Source organism: Schistocerca americana, chromosome 8 (genome assembly GCF_021461395.2).
Source record: "Schistocerca americana isolate TAMUIC-IGC-003095 chromosome 8, iqSchAmer2.1, whole genome shotgun sequence".
NCBI classification, from domain to species: Eukaryota; Metazoa; Arthropoda; class Insecta; order Orthoptera; family Acrididae; genus Schistocerca; species Schistocerca americana.
In genome coordinates this window covers 482,646,096-482,667,242 of record NC_060126.1, presented here as the reverse complement: position 1 = coordinate 482,667,242, position 21,147 = coordinate 482,646,096, and the positions used below count along the sequence as shown (strand labels likewise).

Below are 21,147 nucleotides of genomic sequence, written 5' to 3'. Positions count from 1 at the left end.
CGCAGCATGGCGTAGTGTTTTATCATTATTATACAGCACTTCATGGACTAAACAAAATGCGTGTTCCGGTATGTAAAGTGTATAGGTAGTTTTGGATGTCCTCTGTACAGGTAACCAGACTTTAGCAGAGTGTCATTTTTGGATCTACTACATTGATGGCTCATGACTTGCCTTGTTTTTTTTCGGGTTTTCTTCCCTTAGATGAACTGCTTTCTCCACAGCTTCAGAGTCTCATCTACCCGAGATATAATCCCCCTTCTAGCCTAAGTAGGGCTGCATCTTCCGACAGCTTCCTGCATCAGAGTCCCTGTCTTTCACCATCCCTGCCGTTGAGATCTTGTCGTAAACTTGACAAGGGGCCCTTACGAGGTACTATCACGAGCTGAACTACGGTTTTGTAATATTGGCGGAAAATTATTGATTTTAAAAAAAATGAATATACAGTCAGAGAGAAAGCCAATGTTGTTATGGTATAACGGTGATGGTAATCTAGTCACAATTGCGGGTTACCTATCTAACGTCTTCCAGGCCCTACAAAACTCTAATATTCCGCATTTCAAATAATCACTGACTGAATTAAAAAAGTTAAAATGCTTCATAGTATAACAGCTTATTGGACGGTCATCTAAGGCCAAACTTTATGTCTAATGAAAACCGCTGCAGCTGTTGTAAGTCCTTCATAATGTAAATTACGTCATTAGGTGCAAATCGGCCTTGCCGCAGTGGTAACACCGACTGCCGTCAGATCACCGAAATTAAGCGCTGTCGGGCTGGTCTAGCACTTGGATGGCTGACCATCCGGTCTGCCGAGCACTGTTTGCAAACGGGGTGCACTCAGCCCTTGTGAGGCGAACTGAGGAGCTACTTGACTGAGAAGTAGTGACTCCGGTCTCGTAAACTGTCTTACGGCCGGGAGAACGATGTGCTGACCACATGCCCCTCCATATCCGCATCCAGTGACGCCTGTGTGCTGAGGATGACACGGCGGCCGGTCGGTTCCGTTAGGTCTTCATGGCCTGTTCGGACGGAGTTTAGTTTTTCGGTTCAAATCTGAAATAAAAAAAAGAAAGGTACCTTAAACATTATTACGCAAAGACCATACCACAGTGATAAAAAGTGCTCGCAAGACTGAATACTTACGTTATAGTGGCCAAGCCGCTTTTACGGTCCGATTTCAACCCTTTCTTTGAAGTCACAGCTGCAAAATACTAACGCAAATTCTTTACAGACGAATGGAAAAACTGGTAGAAACGGACCTCGGGGAAGATCAGTTTGGATTCCGTAGAAATGCTGGAACACGTGAGGCAATACTAACCTTACGACTTATCTTAGAAGAAAGATTTAGAAAAGGCAAACCTACGTTTCTAGCATTTGTAGACTTAGAGAAAGCTTTTGACAATGTTGACTGGAATACTCTCTTTCACATTCTAAAGGTGGCAGGGGTAAAATACAGGGAGCGAAAGGCTGTTTACAATTTGTACAGAAACCAGATGGCAGTTATAAGAGTCGAGGGGCATGAAAGGGAAGCAGTGGTTGGGAAAGGAGTGAGACAGGGTTGTAGCCTCTCCCCGATGTTATTCAATCTGTATATTGAGCAAGCAGTAAAGGAAACAAAAGAAAAATTCGGAGTAGGTATTAAAATTCATGGAGAAGAAGTAAAAACTTTGAGATTCGCCGATGACATTGTAATTCTGTCAGAGACAGCAAAGGACTTGGAAGAGCAGTTGAACGGAATGGACAGTGTCTTGAAAGGAGAATATAAGATGAACATCAACAAAAGCAAAACGAGGATAATGGAATGTAGTCAAATTAAATCGGGTGATGCTGAGGGAATTAGATTAGGAAATGAGACACTTAAAGTAGTAAAGGAGTTTTGCTATTTAGGGAGTAAAATAACTGATGATGGTCGGAGTAGAGAGGATATAAAATGTAGACTGGCAGTGGCAAGGAAATCGTTTCTGAAGAAGAGGAATTTGTTAACATCGAGTATAGATTTAAGTGTCAGGAAGTCGTTTCTGAAAGTATTTGTATGGAGTGTAGCCATGTATGGAAGTGAAACATGGGCGATAACTAGTATGGACAAGAAGAGAATAGAAGCTTTCGAAATGTGGTGCTACAGAAGAATGCTGAAGATAAGGTGGGTAGATCACATAGCTAATGAGGAGGTATTGAATAGGATTGGGGAGAAGTTTGTGGCGCAACTTGACTAGAAGAAGGGATCGGTTGGTAGGACATGTTTTGAGGCATCAAGGGATCACAAATTTAGCATTGGAGGGCAGCGTGGAGGGTAAAAATCGTAGAGGGAGACCAATAGATGAATACACTAAGCAGATTCAGAAGGATGTAGGCTGCAGTAGGTACTGGGAGATGAAGAAGCTTGCACAGGATAGAGTAGCATGGAGAGCTGCATCAAACCAGTCTCTGGACTGAAGACCACAACAACAACAACAACAACAACAACAACAACAACTTTGAAATTTGGGAAATTTCGCGAAAACCGACGGTCATGGGTTAAAATGTTGCACCTCAGCTGAAGCCGAGCGGGTCGGAACGGTTGGGTCTGTTTTTTCTTTTTATTCATATCTTCACCTGATGATATAATTCGAAACTGGTCATGCCTTTAATAAAGAATTTACAACAGCTGCAAGCTGCAGTGATTTTTATTCAACATACTTTATAATACAGGATGGTTATAAATGAACTGGAAGAGGGGTCATATCCAACTTTCTTTTCAAATTATGTTTACCGGAGAAAACTGTGGTATAACAAGGTTTCATGTCGCTCCAACAGAAGTGCTTATTGGTGAGAAAAATAGACAATGTGAAGAAATTCTGACGAGCAAAAACCATTTTTGTAATAGTATCTGCCTGTGGCCACCGAAGGGTAGACAGGATAAAGATTAAGCATACCCACCATTCTCGTATTTTGCTCGTCTCTGAATTTGGGTACATTATGAATAAACGTGTATGCTCATAACACACTATTTTATTGCTATAATGCCGCCTGCTTAGCTGAGTGGTAAAGTGCTTACCTCCCATGCACTGGGCCCGGGTTCGATTCCCGGCCGGGTCGGAGATTTTCTCCGCTCGGGGACTGAGTGTTGTGTTGTCCTCATCATCGGCCGCAAGTCGCCCAGTGTAGCACCGACTGAAACAAGACTTGCACTTGGCGGCCGAACGCGACTGGGACATTACGGCCAACAATGCCATACGATCATTTCTTTTTATTGCTATAATGAATATGAATAATAACTTGCAAAACGTAATCCTTCCGCTGCAAACAGGACACTAGTTGCATCACCAGCATCATCAGACAGAATGTCATCCCTAGTACATTCTGACCTGGTTATTGACCATTCTTGGTAGTTACAATATGTTTCAAAGGTGTATAGTGTTTCCCCCTGGGGACATTTGACTTCACGACACCATGCCTCAATCTATTGTACAGTAAAACAGTTTTTTGTGACTTCCAAAGATTTACTTTCTGGTACGTAACCCCATTTTCCATCTCGCCGATGCAATTAACTTTCGTTTTTGAGCCAGTGAAGAAGGAAAATTATTTACCATATGGGTACACATCTTTATAGGAATGATGATCAGACTGTACGCTGCTGAATTTGCGTTGCTAGTAGTGTTGGTGTCATGAGCTGCCGTTAGGCGCCGGTACTGGCACGGCGACGAAGGGCTGAAACACAAACACACCATCGTGCATTGTAGTTGCAGATCGTCAACATGAATATACAGGTTGACCACATGTTTTATACCTTCCCACTGCTCGTCGTCTCGCGGTAGCGTTCTCGCTTCCCGCGCACGGGGTCCCGGGTTCCCATTACCGGCGGGGTCAGGGATTTTCCCTGCCTCGAGATGACTGGATGTTGCTGTGTCGTCTTCATCATCGTCATTCATCCCCATTACTGTCGGAGGAAGGCAATGGCAAACCACCTCCACTAGGACCTTGCCTAGTAAGGCGGTGCGGGTCTCCTGCATCTTTCCCTACGCTCCTCGGAGTATCGGACCTCATCATGATCATCTCTTTAAGTTATCTATTCCGTTGTTTGATTGTGTTTTTGTGTGTTTCTGACTTGAGGATAAATAAGTTATCCCAATACATCTTAAATAACACTGGGTTCAACCAGGGAAAGGAACACTGAAAATATCAGATTTCAGATAATTAACAACAAGCGGTTCAGTACCAATGGAAATTCTAATCTCTCGACATTATGTACCTGGCATACAAATACCACGTAATTCTCTCTGACTCTTAAGGCAAAATATAAATCAATATCTATACTACGGTTTTACGAGAAGTTGCCTTTTAATTTTGCTACCAAAGGGTAGAAAAGAAGTTGACAGATTTACTTCAGACTCTTACACGATACTCTAATAAACATTTTGACACACTGGCAAAATATTTTTTAGGTAAATAAGTATTGGTTTTCTGTTACAACCTACTGCGACAGAGGAAAGGCTATGCTGTGAAAGAGTGCCTTTTCATTTTCTTTCTCAGTCAGTTTGAACTGCGATAGCACTGCATGTAAAGCAACAGGTAAATTATCTCTCACATATATATTCTCTCTCCTTATGCGTAATATGAAACAAAAGCTGTATACACAACATTGTGATGTTTCGTTTTCTTCCCCGTCGTCAGTTTTACGGAAAACATGAAAATTGTATTTTTGGCTTCTCGGCTAATGATTAGAATACTACTAAGGAATCCTAACTGTTCGAAACTTTGTAACCCTACCCAGCCGCAGATTAATAATATGCGAAATACTGTCATTGAAGCCACTATCCACACAAATATAGCAGCTGGAGAGGTCTCTCTCATATCCCCTATGCCAATTATACCAACCATTCTCCCCATTCGTTTTAAGCGAATTCAGTTTCCAATCAAGGTTTCGCTTGCAATAACAATGAACAACGTTCAGGGTCAGAGATAGGGGAGAAGAGAGAAGAGGTGATGGGCTATAAGGGGAGGGGGTGAAGAAATGGACACAGAGGGGGGAAGGAGGAGATGAACAGAGAGAGGGTTACGGCGAGATGGTGAGAGGGAGAGGCGGGGAGGGAGGGGGGATGGATAAAGAGTGCGGGAAGAGGAGGTGGATGAAGAGAGAGATAGTTTTCAAACTAGCTTTGATTGTTACAGACCTTTATCAAACCACGCGAAGCATTTATGACTACTTGTTCTCCATATTCTTCCAGTACTCTTTCATTCGTTCGCTAAAGGCCCTCTTCTTTTCTTCGGTCCACTTTGCTCTTTGGGCTTTAGGTGCTGTCTTCTCTGACATTACTTCCCACTTGTGTAGTATTTTGTGTCTGTAGACACTTTTGTCTGTGGTGTCTGCTGTATCTGCCGTGCTTTTTTCGGATCAATTTTGACTTGTGCCATCCAAGGTATAGTGGTTTTGAGCCTCTGTATGTACCTAAGTATTCTGTTGGTGAGTCTGGCCTGTGGAAGTCTGCCGATGTGGCAGTCACCTTTTTCTGACGTCCGCTGCGGGACTGGACAACTTCTCTGTGGTGTCTCTGGAGTGAAGCCTATATCCTTCGTCTGTGAGTTTTAGTTCAATAATTTTCTTGATAATTTTCTTGTATTGTCTCCTCTTGATATTTGACTTTTTTTACCCTCTCTATTTGGCCAACATCTGATTCCAGGAATTTTAGAGCATCCTTAACGTTTGTTACAATTTTTGTTTTTTCTGCAGAAATTCTTAAGCCAGTTCTATAGACTGTTTCTTCCAGAAGATTTATTTGTGTTATAGCAGATGCTCTTCCGCGCTTCGAGACCGTTAGCCGGGTTTCACTTATAATCCTAGGCAGGGTTCCTCATGGGGTTCCTACCATCAGGATCCAGATGGTCCCAGGTTTTTTAACGAGGTTGTTACTCCTCTCCCGTCACTTGTTCGACGAGCTTGGGACTGGTAATAGCGGAGTTGCCTTAAATTGATTTTGAAACTATTCCGTTAACTGATCCTTTAATTTATTTTGTCTGCATCACGATGTTCGCATGTTTCACTAACTGTCGCTACGTTAAAGCGAGATTAAATTAATTTATTTTAATGCGCGGTGTCTGTTCCTTCGAAAGAACAGACACGACGCAGACCCCGCAACTCTTAAACATTATATGTAAATTGGAGGGGGATCACTGGATCAGATGCAGCAGGACATTAAGTGGAGTCAGCGGCGACGAGCGAAAATGTGTAGCCGCCGGGATTCGAACCCGGGACCTCCTGCTTATTGGGCAGGCGCGGTAACAACTACGCAGCCCTGGACACAGTGTTGTCGCAACTGCACCGAATATCTCGATACGCCTCACGGCCGGTCCACACGCCCACCGAACGCCACCTGACCGCAGTCCCTGCCCATTACTACTGATAAGCCTGGCTGGGCATTGGATCCACTTCCTTCAGTGCGAATGGACAAATACGTCTGACCTCCTGTGGAAATCTCTAAGTAGCGAACAGGAGTATAATAGAGACTGCGGATAGCTGGCGCTCGGTGGGAGGCGTACAGAGGTAGTCCGTGCAGCTGCAATAACGCTGCGTCCCGGATGGCGCAGTCGTTACCGCACCTGCCTACTAACAAGGGAACCTCCCCATCGAACCCCCTCAGATTTAGTTATAAGTTGGCACAGTGGATGGGCCTTGAAAAACTGAACACAGATCAATCGAGAAAACAGGTTCAAATGGTTCAAATGGCTCTGAGCACTATGGGACTTAACATCTATGGTCATCAGTCCCCTAGAACTTAGAACTACTTAACCCAAACTAACCTAAGGACATCACACAACACCCAGTCATCAAGAGGCAGAGAAAATCCCTGACCCCGCCGGGAATCGAACCCGGAACCCGGGGAGAAAACAGGAAGAATTTGTGTGGAACTATGAGAAAAATAAGCAAAATATACAAACTGAGTAGCCCATGTGCAACATAAGCAACATCAAGGACCGTCTGAGCTCAGGAACGTCGTGTTCCCGTGGTTAGCATGAGCAGCTGCGGAACGAGAGGTCCTTGGTTCAAGTCTTCCCTCGAGTGAAAAGTTCAATTTTATATTTTCAGACACTTATCAAAGTTCAAGCACTCACACATAATCAACTTCGCTCTCCAAAATTCCAGGACATGTTCAGATTTACTTGGACATATGCAGGATTTGACGGTCTACACACGGTAAAATCTGAAAACGTTAGAAACATATGTTTTGACAGAGCACAGGGAAAACTTTGCGACTGTGAAACTGTTGCATTCATTTGTTGCAGTTTATGTGACAAACTCTTATGTTTTCATCACTTGTTTGGGAGTGATTATCACATCCACAAGAAAACCTAAATCGGGCAATGTAGAAGAATCTTTTTACCCATTCGCCAAGTGTACAAGTTAGGTGGGTCGACAACATATTCCTGTCATGTGACGCACACGCCGTCACCAGTGACGTATAGAATACATCAGACGTGTTTTCCTGTGGAGGAATCGGTTGACTGACCTTGCGATCAAATGTTTTCGGTTCCCGTTGGAGAGGCACGTCCTTTCGTCTACTAATCGCACGGTTTTGCGGTGCGGTCGCAAAACACAGACACTAAACTTATTGCAGTGAACAGAGACGTCAATGAACGAACGGGCAGATCATAACTTTGCGAAAATAAAGAAAGCAAACTTTTTACTCGAGGGAAGACTTGAACCATGGACCTCTCTTTCCGCAAGTGTTCACGCTAGCCACGGAACCACGGCGCTGCTTATTTTTTCCTTAGTTCCACACAACTTCTTCCTGTTTTCTCGAGTGATCTGTGTTCAGTTTTTCAAGGCCTATCCACTGTGCCAACTTATAACTAAATCTGGGTCGGGGGGGGGGCGGGGGCGGGGCGGGGGGGGGGGGAGGGGGGGTGCGATGGGGAGGTTCCCTTGTAAGCAGGAGGTGACGGGTTCGATTCCCTGTCCTGTACACATTTTCACTCGTCACAGCTGAGTCCGCTTAATGTACCGTTGCAGCTGATAACAGTGATCCTTCTTCAATTTGCATATAAATTAATTCACTCTCTGAAGTCCACGACAAAAAGCGGAAGACAACACCCTCCTAGTGCTTTCCCTGCGCTTAACACTGTAAGAAAAAACAAAAGCAGAGTGAAATTCTCGCTTTATCGGTAATGATGAATTTCTAACGAGTGAGATTAGTTAGTGAAACAGCCGCACTCAGCTGCCCACATAAACCTTTTACAGAGACAGCGGTTTAGCTGCCGGTCTTGCGGCGCTTTCGCCGTTGTTAGGAGCCGCCTGTGGACGGTAGACATTACTCAGGTAATCCTGCCAGGTGCCTCTATACTCCCCGGCAGAGTGTAGCTATTAACTGGAAAGCCCTGTAATCCGCGGGGGTTTTGAGTTGCTGTCCGAGCGACGGGTGTTGCCCTGAGGCGATGCCGGTTCCGCCAGGGAAACCACCTCTCCCAGCTGTACTAACGCTAGCCAGGCAAATGCCCAGAGCCACGCTATCTCTTCAACTCTTTGTGATCTTTGCCTAAAGTCTGATTAAAATTACTTGATAGTTGACACTTCACGCGTTGTAGGTGGTTTCCTCCAATCAGAGCGGGCCCTTGTGGTCGAGCGGTTCTAGGCGCCTCAGTCTGGAATCGCGCTGCTGCTACGGTCGCAGGTTCGAATCCTGCCTCGGGCATGGATGTGTGTACTGTCCTTAGGTTAGTTAGGTTTAAGTAGTTCTAAGTTCTAGGGGACTGATGACCACAGATGTTAAGTCCCATAGTGCTCAGAGCCATTTGAACCTCCAATCAGAGTGCGCACCGTTACGCCCAAACCGACCGCCGCTGCCATACTGCTACAACAATTCATTTCCAACTCCTTGCCCAGCTTTCTTTATTGATGTGTTTGGTTCCCGAATACCAGGTCTGGTACATTTATTTTGTATTTCATCACACATGGTAACCACATCAAACACACACACACACACACACACACACACACACAACGATGATAATGAAATACATACGTTATACCGGGTGATCAAAAAGTCAGTATAAATTTGAAAACTTAATAAATCATGGAATAGTGCAGATAGAGAGGTAAAAATTGACGCACATGCCTGGAATGACATGGGGTTTTATTAGAACAAAAAAAAGTATTGCTGGACGCGTGAAAGATCTCTTGCGCGCGTCGTTTGGTGATGATCGTGTGCTTAGCCGCCACTTTCGTCATGCTTGGCCTCCCAGGTCCCCAGACCTCAGTCCGTGCGATTATTGGCTTTGGGGTTACCTGAAGTCGCAAGTGTATCGTGATCGACCGACATCTCTAGGGATGCTGAACCACAACAGCCGACGCCAATGCCTCACGATAACTCCGGACATGCTTTATAGTGCTGTTCACAACATTATTCCTCGAAAACAGTTGAGGAATGATGGTTGACATATTGAGCATTTCCTGTTAAGAACATCATCTTTGCTTTGTCTTACTTTGTTATGCTAATTATTGCTATTCTGATTAGATGAAGCGCCATCTGTCGGACATTTTTGAAATTCTGTATTTTTTTGCTTCTAATAAAACCCTATGTCATTCCAAGCATGTGTGTCAATTTGTACCTTTCTATCTACATTATTCCGTGATTTATTCAGTTTTCAAATTTATACTGACTTTTTGATCACCCGGTATATACAACACTAAACAAACATTACTGGTTTCTTCCACATAAGACGATATCGAGCGTCATTTACACTATGTAATCAAAAGTATCCGGACATCTAGCTGAAAATTATTTACAAATTCGTGGCGCCCTCCATCGGTAATGCTGGACTTCAATATGGTGTTGGCCCACCCTTAGCCGTGATGACAGCTTCCACTTTCGCAGGCATACGTTCAATCAGGCGCTGGAAGGTTTCTTGGGGAATGGCAGCCCATTCTTCACGGAGTGCTGCACTGAGGAGAGGTGTCGATATCGGTCGGCATTCCAAAATATCCCAAAGGTGTTCTATAGGATTCAGGTTAAAACTCTGTGCAGGCAATTCCATTACAGGGATGTTACTGTCGTGTAACCACTCCGCCACAGGCCTTGCATTATGAACAGGTGGTCGATCGTGTTGAAAGATGCAATCGCCATCCCCCAATTGCTCAACAGTGGGAAGCAAGAAGGTACTTAAAGCATCAGTGTAGACCTGCGCTGTGGTAGTGCCACGCAAAACAACAGGGGGTGCAAGCCATGAAAAACACGCCTCCTATTTTACTTCTAGCACTACATATGCTGGCAGATGACGATTACCGGGCAGTCACCATACCCCCACCCTGCCATCGAATCGCCACACTGTGTACCGTGATTCGTCACTGCACACAACTTTTTTACACTGTTCAATCATCCAATATTTACGCTTCTTACACCAAGCAAGACGCCGTTTGGCATTTACCGGCGTGATGGGTGGCTTATGAGTAGCCGCTCGACCATGAAATCCAAGTTTTCTCACCTCCTGACTAACTGTCATAGTACATGCAGTGGATCTCGATGCAGTTTGGAATTCCTGTAAGATGGTCTGGATACATGTCTGCCTATTACACATTACGACCGTCTTCATTTGTCGGCGATCTCTGTCAATAGACGAGGTCGGCCTGTACACTTTTGTGCTGTACGTGTCCCTTCACGTTTTCACTTCGCTATCGCATCGGAAACTGTGGGCTTAGGGATGTTTAGGAAAATCTCGCGTACGCACGTATGACACAAGTGACACCCAGTCACCTGACCACGATCGAAGTCCGTGAGTTCTGCGGAGCATTCATTCTGCTCTCTCACGATGTGTAATGACTACTGAGGTCGCTGATATGGAGCGCCTGGCAGCAGGTGGCAGCACAATGCATCTAATACACTCCTGGAAATTGAAATAAGAACACCGTGAATTCATTGTCCCAGGAAGGGGAAACTTTATTGACACATTCCTGGGGTCAGATACATCACATGATCACACTGACAGAACCACAGGCACATAGACACAGGCAACAGAGCATGCACAATGTCGGCACTAGTACAGTGTATATCCACCTTTCGCAGCAATGCAGGCTGCTATTCTCCCATGGAGACGATCGTAGAGATGCTGGATGTAGTCCTGTGGAACGGCTTGCCATGCCATTTCCACCTGGCGCCTCAATTGGACCAGCGTTCGTGCTGGACGTGCAGACCGCGTGAGACGACGCTTCATCCAGTCCCAAACATGCTCAATGGGGGACAGATCCGGAGATCTTGCTGGCCAGGGTAGTTGACTTACACCTTCTAGAGCACGTTGGGTGGCACGGGATACATGCGGACGTGCATTGTCCTGTTGGAACAGCAAGTTCCCTTGCCGGTCTAGGAATGGTAGAACGATGGGTTCGATGACGGTTTGGATGTACCGTGCACTATTCAGTGTCCCCTCGACGATCACCAGTGGTGTACGGCCAGTGTAGGAGATCGCTCCCCACACCATGATGCCGGGTGTTGGCCCTGTGTGCCTCGGTCGTATGCAGTCCTGATTGTGGCGCTCACCTGCACGGCGCCAAACACGCATACGACCATCATTGGCACCAAGGCAGAAGCGACTCTCATCGCTGAAGACGACACGTCTCCATTCGTCCCTCCATTCACGCCTGTCGCGACACCACTGGAGGCGGGCTGCACGATGTTGGGGCGTGAGCGGAAGACGGCCTAACGGTGTGCGGGACCGTAGCCCAGCTTCATGGAGACGGTTGCGAATGGTCCTCACCGATACCCCAGGAGCAACAGTGTCCCTAATTTGCTGGGAAGTGGCGGTGCGGTCCCCTACGGCACTGCGTAGGATCCTACGGTCTTGGCGTGCATCCGTGCGTCGCTGCGGTCCGGTCCCAGGTCGACGGGCACGTGCACCTTCCGCCGACCACTGGCGACAACATCGATGTACTGTGGAGACCTCACGCCCCACGTGTTGAGCAATTCGGCGGTACGTCCACCCGGCCTCCCGCATGCCCACTATACGCCCTCGCTCAAAGTCCGTCAACTGCACATACGGTTCACGTCCACGCTGTCACGGCATGCTACCAGTGTTAAAGACTGCGATGGAGCTCCGTATGCCACGGCAAACTGGCTGACACTGACGGCGGCGGTGCACAAATGCCGCGCAGCTAGCGCCATGCGACGGCCAATACCGCGGTTCCTGGTGTGTCCGCTGTGCCGTGCGTGTGATCATTGCTTGTACAGCCCTCTCGCAGTGTCCGGAGCAAGTATGGTGGGTCTGACACACCGGTGTCAATGTGTTCTTTTTTCCATTTCCAGGAGTGTATGAAAAACTTATGTTTTTGGGGGTGTCCGGATTGCGTGAAACTGAATTTTTGATGGCTGTCCATTAATCGTTTCTACTGTCAGAATTAGTCGTAAATGCAACAGCCATTCGCAGTGTACTTAGCACAGCGTAGTGGTTGGCATGTAAGACTGACGTGTAGAATCTCCGAAACTCGTCAAGTGCAGATAATTTTTTTTTTTGAAAAGCTAATCAAAAGACTTTGTCTATCTTTTTTATTCATTTAATTGGTTTAAATGACTTTTTATTTCTAATTCTTTGCCGCCTCATTTTCATCATCATATTAACTTTTTTACTTGCTCTAATTTTTCTTCCTGTCATTCTTTTTGCGTCTGGAAACTGCTTGTGTCGCCTACAATCTGCAACCAAATGTCAACCAGTACTGCCCATTGGTTGGTAATGAGCATTCCATGTGGACAGTGCGATGGTAGTTTCAGGTAATTAATCACGCCTAGAACCACTAAAACTGAAATTTTGCTGCGGAAGATGGCCTTGGAAATAAACATATTATGAAATTTTTCTATCTTGAGTTTTCTCGTAGCGGTTAGCCTTAAATGCCGTGAAAAAAACGATCGTGAGTTCAGTTCAGCGCCGGCCTGGGTGGCCGAGCGGTTCTAGACGCTACAGTCTGGAACCGTGCAACCGCTACGGTCGCAGGTTCGAATCCTGCCTCGGGCGTGGATGTGTGTGATGTCCTTAGGCTACTTAGGTTTAAATATTTCTCAGTTCTAGGGGACTGATGACCTCAGAAGTTAAGTCCCACAGTGCACAGAGCCATTTGAACCATTTTTTTTTTTCAGTTCTGCCACAGACTCAAATAGAGTACACTTCACGAGGTTGCGATTAGGTTAGGACACGAGTTTAAATTTAGTGCTACAAAAACTGTCGTCTACCGAAGTTCAGTCATCTGATTTTCATGTTCGAAAGATCTCCTTAAAGTTAAAATATAAATTGTGTTTGACTTGGCCGCAAAATAAATTTTGATTATTGGTATAGAGTGAAAGTATGAACAGAAATGTTCTTCATTGTCCCTGAAGTTGGAACTATTGTTAGAAGTGAGGCTTCTGCACAAGTCGTTGATGAGGTGGAGAAATTGCAGAAGTGTGTAATGAGATGGCTCCTCACTACACTCAACCACAATGGCTACTGATGTCATTCTAGTGAAGTAATCATCAACCATTGGAAATTCACTGCTGAATAAACACTTCCTTCGAACTTTTTTCAAAGCATTAGAGTTTTGAGTGACATGCGTCTATGCTACCGCTGCTTGTGACATCTTATTCCCTTCAAAATCTGGACTAAGTGAAACTTCATCACATTAGTAAGCAAAATTGCGAATCATACATATTTGGTTTAATAGCTGCGAAAGAAAGGCGATTCAGGGAATTATTAAGATGTCTGCAATGACTACGTGGAAAGAATCATGTAAGCGAAGCCTTTATTTTTCCTTGTACCGTTTCAGAACGGTATCTACTGTTGAGGATCACATGATTCACCTGCTAGAAGTTGTATTTATTGCAAAATACTTGACTGTTAATAGGGTAAGTACATACAGAGCGTAACTAAAAGCTACAGTCAAACATTCATGGTACCCCATGCATGCATAGATGGAAACATAAATTACAAGCACATGGGTATGGAACCGCTTTATTTCAATGTTAAAACCCATTTCCCGCAATTCTTCATAGAAGGTTAACCGTGGCGAAAACACAGGAACATACTGATATTAACCACGGGAAACACACGGAAACAAAATTTACGTTAACCACGCGACAGAACGTACATTAATTACGGGAGACCTTGGAGGTATGTTATCAACATATGGCAAATACACAAGAACAGAATGCTCACTAATCATTCCTTATCTTATGAATCCACTTAGTTTTTAACATTTTTCTGTAACAGCACATCTCAAATGCTTCGATTCTCCACTGTTCCGGTTTTCCCGCTGTTCATGTTTCGCTACCATACAATGCTGTGCTCCACACGTACATTCTCAGAAATTTGTTCATCAAATTATGATCTGTGTTTGATACAAGTAGACGTCTCTTGGCCAGGAATGCCCTTTTTGCCAGTGCTAGTCTGCTTTTGATGTCCTCCTACCTCCGTCCGTCGCGGCTTAATTTGCTAAGTAGGTAGGAGGGCATCTTAACGTCATCTACTTCGTGACCTTCAGTCCTGATGTTAAGTTTCTCGCTATTCTCGTTTCTGCTACTTTTCGTTACTTTCGTCTTTCTTCGATTTACTCTCAGTCCATTTTCTGTACTCAGTAGACTCTTACTTCCATTCACCAGATCCTGTAATTATTTTTCACTCTCAGCGAGAACAGCAATGTCATCAGGGAATCTTATCCTTCACCTTGATTTTTAATTTCACACTTGAACCTGTCTTTTATTTCCACTATTGCTTCTTCGATGTATAGATTGAACAGTAGGGGCGAAAGACTACATCCCTGGCTTACACTCTTTTTAATTCGAGTACTTCGGTCTTGATCTTCCAATCTTAATATTCCCTCTTGGCTCTTGTACATGTTATACGTGTATTACTTGTTTCTCCCTATAGCTTACTCCTATTTTCCTCACAATTTCGAACATTTTGCATCGTGTGACATTTTCGAACGCTTTTTTCAGGTCGACAAATCCTGTGAACGTGTCTCGATTTTTCTGCACTCTTGCTTCCATTATCAACCGCAACGTGAGAACAGCCTCTCTTGTGCCTTTATCTTTCCTGAAACCAAACTGATCGTCACCTAATACATCCTCAATTTTCTTTTCCATTCTTCTGTATATTATTCTTGTCAGCAACGTGGATGCATGAGCTGTTAAGCTGACTGAGCGATAATCCTCCCACTTCTCAGGTCTTGAAGTCTTCAGCATTGTGTGGATGATACTTTTCCGAAAGTCAGATGATACATCGCCAGACTCATACATTCTACGTAAAACCGTAAAAAGTCGTTTTGTTGCCACGTCTGCCAATGATTTAAGAAATTCTAATGGAATGATATCTATCGCTTCAGCGTTATTTGATCTTAAGTCTTCCAAAGCTCTTTTAAATTCTTATTGTAGTACAGGATTCCCCAACCCCCATATCTTCTACACCCAAAAGCCAAAGAAACTGGTACAGCTGCCTAATATTGTGTAGGGCCCGGCGAGCACGCAGAAGTGCCGCAGCACGACGTGGCATGATCTCGACTAATGTCTGAAGTAGTGTAGGAGGGAACTGACACCATGAATCCTGCAGGACTGTCCGTAAATCCGTAAGAGTACGGGGGGATGGAAATCTCTTCTGAACACCACGTTGCAAGCCTTCCCAGATATGCTCAATAATGTTCATGTCTGGGGAGTCTGGTGGCTAGCGGAAGTGTTTAAACGCAGAAGCGGGGTTCCTGGAGCCACTCCGTAGCAATTCTATACGTGTAGGGTTTCGCATTGTCCTGCTGGAGTTGAACAAGTTCGTCGGAATGCACAATGGACATGAATGGATACAAGTTATCAGGCAGGATGCTTTATATACGTGTCACCTGTCAGAGTCGTATCTAGACGTATCATGGGTCCTATATCACTCCAACTGCACATGTCCCACACTGCTACAGAGCCTCCACCAGTCCCCTTCTGACAAAATTGTAAAATTTGTGGCAAGGACTATGGGACAAAACTGCTGAGGTCATCGGTCCCCAGGCTTACACACTACTTAATCTAACTTAAACTGACCTACGCTAAGGGCAACACACACACATCCATGCCGGAGGGAGGACTAGAACCTCTGACAGGGGTGGGGGGCAACCGTGACAAGACGCCCTAGACCGCACGGCTATCCCGCGCGGCCCATGCTGACATCCAGGGTGCATGGATTCACGAGGTTGTCTCCATACCCGTACACGTCCATCCGCTCGATACAATTTGAAACGAGACTCGTCCGACCAGGCAACATGTTTCAACAGTCCAATGTCGGTGTTGACGGACCCAGGCGAGGCATATAGCGTTGTGTCGTGCAGTCATCGAGGATACACGAGTGGACCTGCGGCTCCGAAAGACACTATGGATGATGTTTCGTTGAATGGTGCGCACACTGACACGTTTTGTTGGTCTAGCATTGAAATCTGCAGCAATTTGCGAGAGGGTTGCACTTCTGTGACGTTGAATGATTCTCTTCAGTCTTCGTTGGATCTTTTTCTGGCCGCAGCCATGCCGGAGATTTGATATTTTACCGGATTCCTGATATTCACGGTACACTCGTGGAATGATCTTACGGGAAAATCGCTATTTCATCGCTACCTCGAAGATGCTGTGTCCCATCGCTCGTGCGCCGACTGTAACACCACGTTCGGACTAACTTAACTCTCGATGACCTGCCGCTGTAGCAGCAGTAACCGATCTAACAACTGCGCCAGAGTCTTGTTGTCATACAGGCGCTGCCGACCGCAGTGCTGTATTCTGCCTATTTACATATCTCTGTTTTTGAATACGCATGCACTTGTGTATATATTGACTCTTGTTTGTTCTTGTATCACATCAGGCGTGTCTTCTCCCTTGTAGGGGCCTTCAATGTACTCTTTCCACCTATTCACTCTCTCCTTTGCATAGCACATTAGTCATGAGGGTATCATCTTGCTCGGATATGAAGATCTTATTGACATTCATCCATCTTTGCAAATTAAATTTGGGTTTTTAAACAGTGCCTTATGCAAAACACAATATATTTCCTTTTCTGTTTACCTAGACATGTTTCGACACCTATGTGTCATCTTCTCTGAGTTTCCATTCATTTCTGTAAAATACCATGCAAAGGTCGTGGTTGTTTCGCTATTCTAGGCCTAAAAGGTATAACGTGCATTTTCTTTAGTTTGTTTTGGCTGTTCACCTGAAAATTACGTTACTTGCGGGCCTTGCTTGTTTTCTCGTTTTCACAGCATGCCATCTTTTCATTTGTTCATTTTTGAAATATTTTTTCATGAGTAGTGGATGTGTATGTCACTGTACTTACGCTTTTCGTTGTGCCTCTCTGGTGGGTGTACCTTTTCTATTGGAATTATGCACACTGTTTTCCATGCGTTTTTCATATTTCACTCTCACGTATTTTCAAATGTCTTTTTTCTTTCGGATTACGGGATTTGGGCAGATACTTATTATGCCGCCTTAGTCATAGGGAGGTGCTATATTATTGTCGCCGCTCACTTGTCATCGTTTTGTTTGTGCTCAGTGTGGCGCTGATTTTACAAAAAAATGGCTCTGAGCACTATGGGACTCAACTGCTGTGGTCATAAGTCCCCTAGAACTTAGAACTACTTAAACCTAACTAACCTAAGGACATCACACACATCCATGCCCGAGGCAGGATTCGAACCTGCGACCGTAGCGGTCGTGCGGATCCAGACTGTAGCGCCTTTAACCGCTCGGCCACTCCGGCCGGCGCTGATTTTACATTTTTTGTGATAGCTACTGAGATGTGTCCGCTGGGGAAAAGCTTATGTAATGTCGAGTCAAGAAGCATACTATTTTTACCACGATACGCCTCACGTGAGGACGACGACGCTAAACTTAGAGAAACTCGGAGTAACACAAGGGGTACCGACAACTTTTTCCCGCGTTCCACCCACGAATGGAGTAGAGAGGGAAAAAACTGATTGTGGTGTACTTTGTACCCTGCGCCACACACACACACACACACACACACAGTGTGCTGCTTTTGGTTTCCAGATGTCCGTGTGAGACCAATTTGCTGGAGGATATCTGCTGTGCTATTCTGAGCCACGTGAAGGCGGGACCGTAACATGCCTAATCTAATCTCTGGCGCACGTTAACGACACCTGCGAGCAGTGAAGTTACGTTTACGACACTCTACCCAAACAAAGACAGTTGCTGCTGCCACTCGTACAAAGCCGACAGTGAACAAGAGGTAAAGATCCTCTCAAATGGGTACTGAAAGGGGGGGGGGGGGGGGAGGGAACGATCTTAGATAATGGGACAGAAGCTTTCTGCATCGTTCACCAATTGGAAACGTAGGCAGTCGTATTTCACCGCATTTAAATATCCCCTATAGAAGAACTACCCCCCTACCCCACCACTTGCCTGAACTGATTTCTGTGGCAAATATAATTCACAGCTTTATGTGGCTTTCGGCAAACCTCGTTTATTGCCACTGGCACGTGCCGTTCATCAGTAATGGCGACTTTCCCATGCTTTTCTGCCACTCGGCGTGGCATGAGCAGAGGTAACACTGCGGTGTGGCAGCTTCTGTATCACATAGCGAGGATCTGGTTCCACTGTACTGTTGGCCACAGCTTCTTGTCATCCGGCAAGTCAGTGGCAACCCGCCTTGGAAGGCAAAGCCGCTAACGCATGCCTTTGCGGTCGTGCCCGGGTCACAGGTAAGCCGCTCAGAATCCTCGTGGTGGACGAGATTTTCACTGCAAGGGGCGGAGAGGTGGTGACGTAAAATTCCATATCATTAATTTTTGTGCAAATGCCCCGGATTAACCACACCTCTCCGCAGTGTCTCATTGAGTAACGCCGTGTGACACTGTTTACAGCTATGCGTTCGTCGGGTGACGAACCGACTGTTGTCCGTTGATGACTGTTAACCAGCTCGGCTCCCTCGTCACTATTCGAGGGGAGTAGGCTATGTTCCGGCCGCGGGTGTCATCCTCTCCTTTCTTTCATCGTCACCTTCATCATCATCGTCATCATCATTATTATGGTACAACACACACTGCACTAAACATACATCCATTATACTCAAAAAATGGTTCACATGGCTCTGAGCACTATGGGACTTAACTTCTGAGGTCATCAGTGCCCTAGAACTTAGAACTACGTAAACCTAACTAACCTAAGGACATCACACACATCCATGCCGGAGGCAGGATTCGAACCTGCGACCGTAGCGGTCGCGTAATTCCAGACTAAAGCGCCTAGGACCGCTCGGCCACTCCGGCCAGCCCCATTATACTCACTTCATTGTACAAATACAGACACGACACAGCTCTCACATGCTTGCAGGCAAAGAGATTAACATGCGCGTAGGAAGAACACCGTTTCCGACTGGCGGCTGAGCCCACTCAGTAAAATGTCCCAGCCAACAGTGCCATATTACACTTAAATATTTTTTAATCCGAGTGGCAGGTGATTTCATGTACTGTGGCTCCTCTGTCCTATGTCAACAGTCGGCGATAATCGACTGAGACCCTCCATCGAGGTGGCCCAGTAGTAAGACGCTGTACTTTTATTCGGGAGGAAATCCTGTCCATCCAGATTCAGGTTTCGCGTAAATCTCTTAAGGCGAATGTCGAAATCGGTTCTTCGAAAAGGCACGACTGATATCTTTCCTCAATAAGAGCTTGTGCTTCGTCTCTAATGACCTCGTTGCCTACGTCGCCTTAAGCCCTAATCTTCCTTCCTTTCCAAGACTTCCTTATCAGAAAAATATTGTTTACAGCAGATGTCTCTTGCGGATTTTCCCTCCAGAGAGTACTCCCGATACACATGTTGGACAGTGACACGAGAAATATTCAGATCGTTCCGCTCTTAGAGATGTGAAATCTGGTTTCGCACGACAGAGCGGATCAGGTTGTGGAAAGGGGCCAAGATCATTTACTGTTAGTTACACAAGAACACACAACTTTATTCCTCGAAATCCACGGTACAGTTTTCTCTTTAAAACAACGAGGATAAAAAAAAAAATGGTTCAAATGGCTCTGAGCACTATGGGACTTAACATATGTGGTCATCAGTCCCCTAGAACTTAGAACTATTTAAACCTAACCAACCTAAGGACATCACACACATCCATGCCCGAGGCAGGATTCGAACTTACGACCGTAGCGGTCACGCGGTTCCAGACTGAAGCGCCTAGAACCGCACGGCCACACCGGCCGGCCCAACGAGGATCAATTCACGGCAGAGGGCCCAAGTAACTTCTCAATAATGAAGTTTAAATAATTCCTTTTAAATACACAAGGATTTAGAGAAACGGCTGAAATCCTTACTTAAGTAAAATTGCAATATTTTCTCGGCTAAAGGGCAAAATAATATTTTAGATCAGCTAAGGAAATTCTTTACATTCGGCTAAAGGGAAGGAAAATTCAAATTAATTGTTCGGATGAAAGCCCAATATTTTTTTTTTCTTTACTAATAAAAGCGAGGCTTTGAAGATGAGCTTTTACACAGCACAACAGAAAAACATCTTAAGAAAATCTGAAGTATCTTGTCCTGAAGACCCAAATAGTTAGTCAAGAATAATTCAAGACAACCTTAAGATGAACATCACAGACCACGGCTGAAAGACGTTTCAAGAATTCAAGACAATTAAAGAGAAACAGTACAGACAAGGATTTTCATATTAAAGCCACAGATTCTGAAACAAACCCGGCTGAAGGCCTAAATACAGAGCAACAAGAATTTGAAAAGAAACCCGGCTGAAGGCGTAACCTTAAAATAGTTGACATGAAGCTCGGCTGAAGGCCATGTACTAAACATGAAGCAGAAGATATTAATTCACGGCTGAAGGTCTGGCACAGTACCTGCGACCAAATAAAATGACAATCACAACAACAAACCGTGGTGCTCAGAAGTGTTCGAAGCTTCGGCCTGGGGAGGCAACTCTAACAACAGTTTAGGTGAGACAGGCAGCCAAGCGTAACACTAAATAATGGGTTAGCAATACGACCTAGGGACGGCTGAAGAACCAACCAACAACCTAATCAATCAACCGACCAAATGCCTACTCCAGTACGCAGACAGCATTCATCTGCTCAGTGGAAATCACAGAAACTACACACAGTTCCACATAAACACACTTGCACAAGAACTCGAACAATCGTAAAAGCAATCACTGTGGGACAACAAGGACGAATGAATTTGACAC

General features: G+C 45.2%; 1 non-coding gene across 1 annotated transcript; it reads right to left on the bottom strand.

The window, feature by feature from the left end:
• Positions 1 to 19,135: 19,135 nt before the first annotated feature.
• On the bottom strand, positions 19,136 to 19,219 carry Trnas-gga. The gene is given in 2 exon segments: positions 19,136 to 19,170; positions 19,180 to 19,219. It is a non-coding gene; the product is annotated as a tRNA-Ser (tRNA).
• Between the last annotated feature and the right edge of the window lie 1,928 nt (positions 19,220 to 21,147).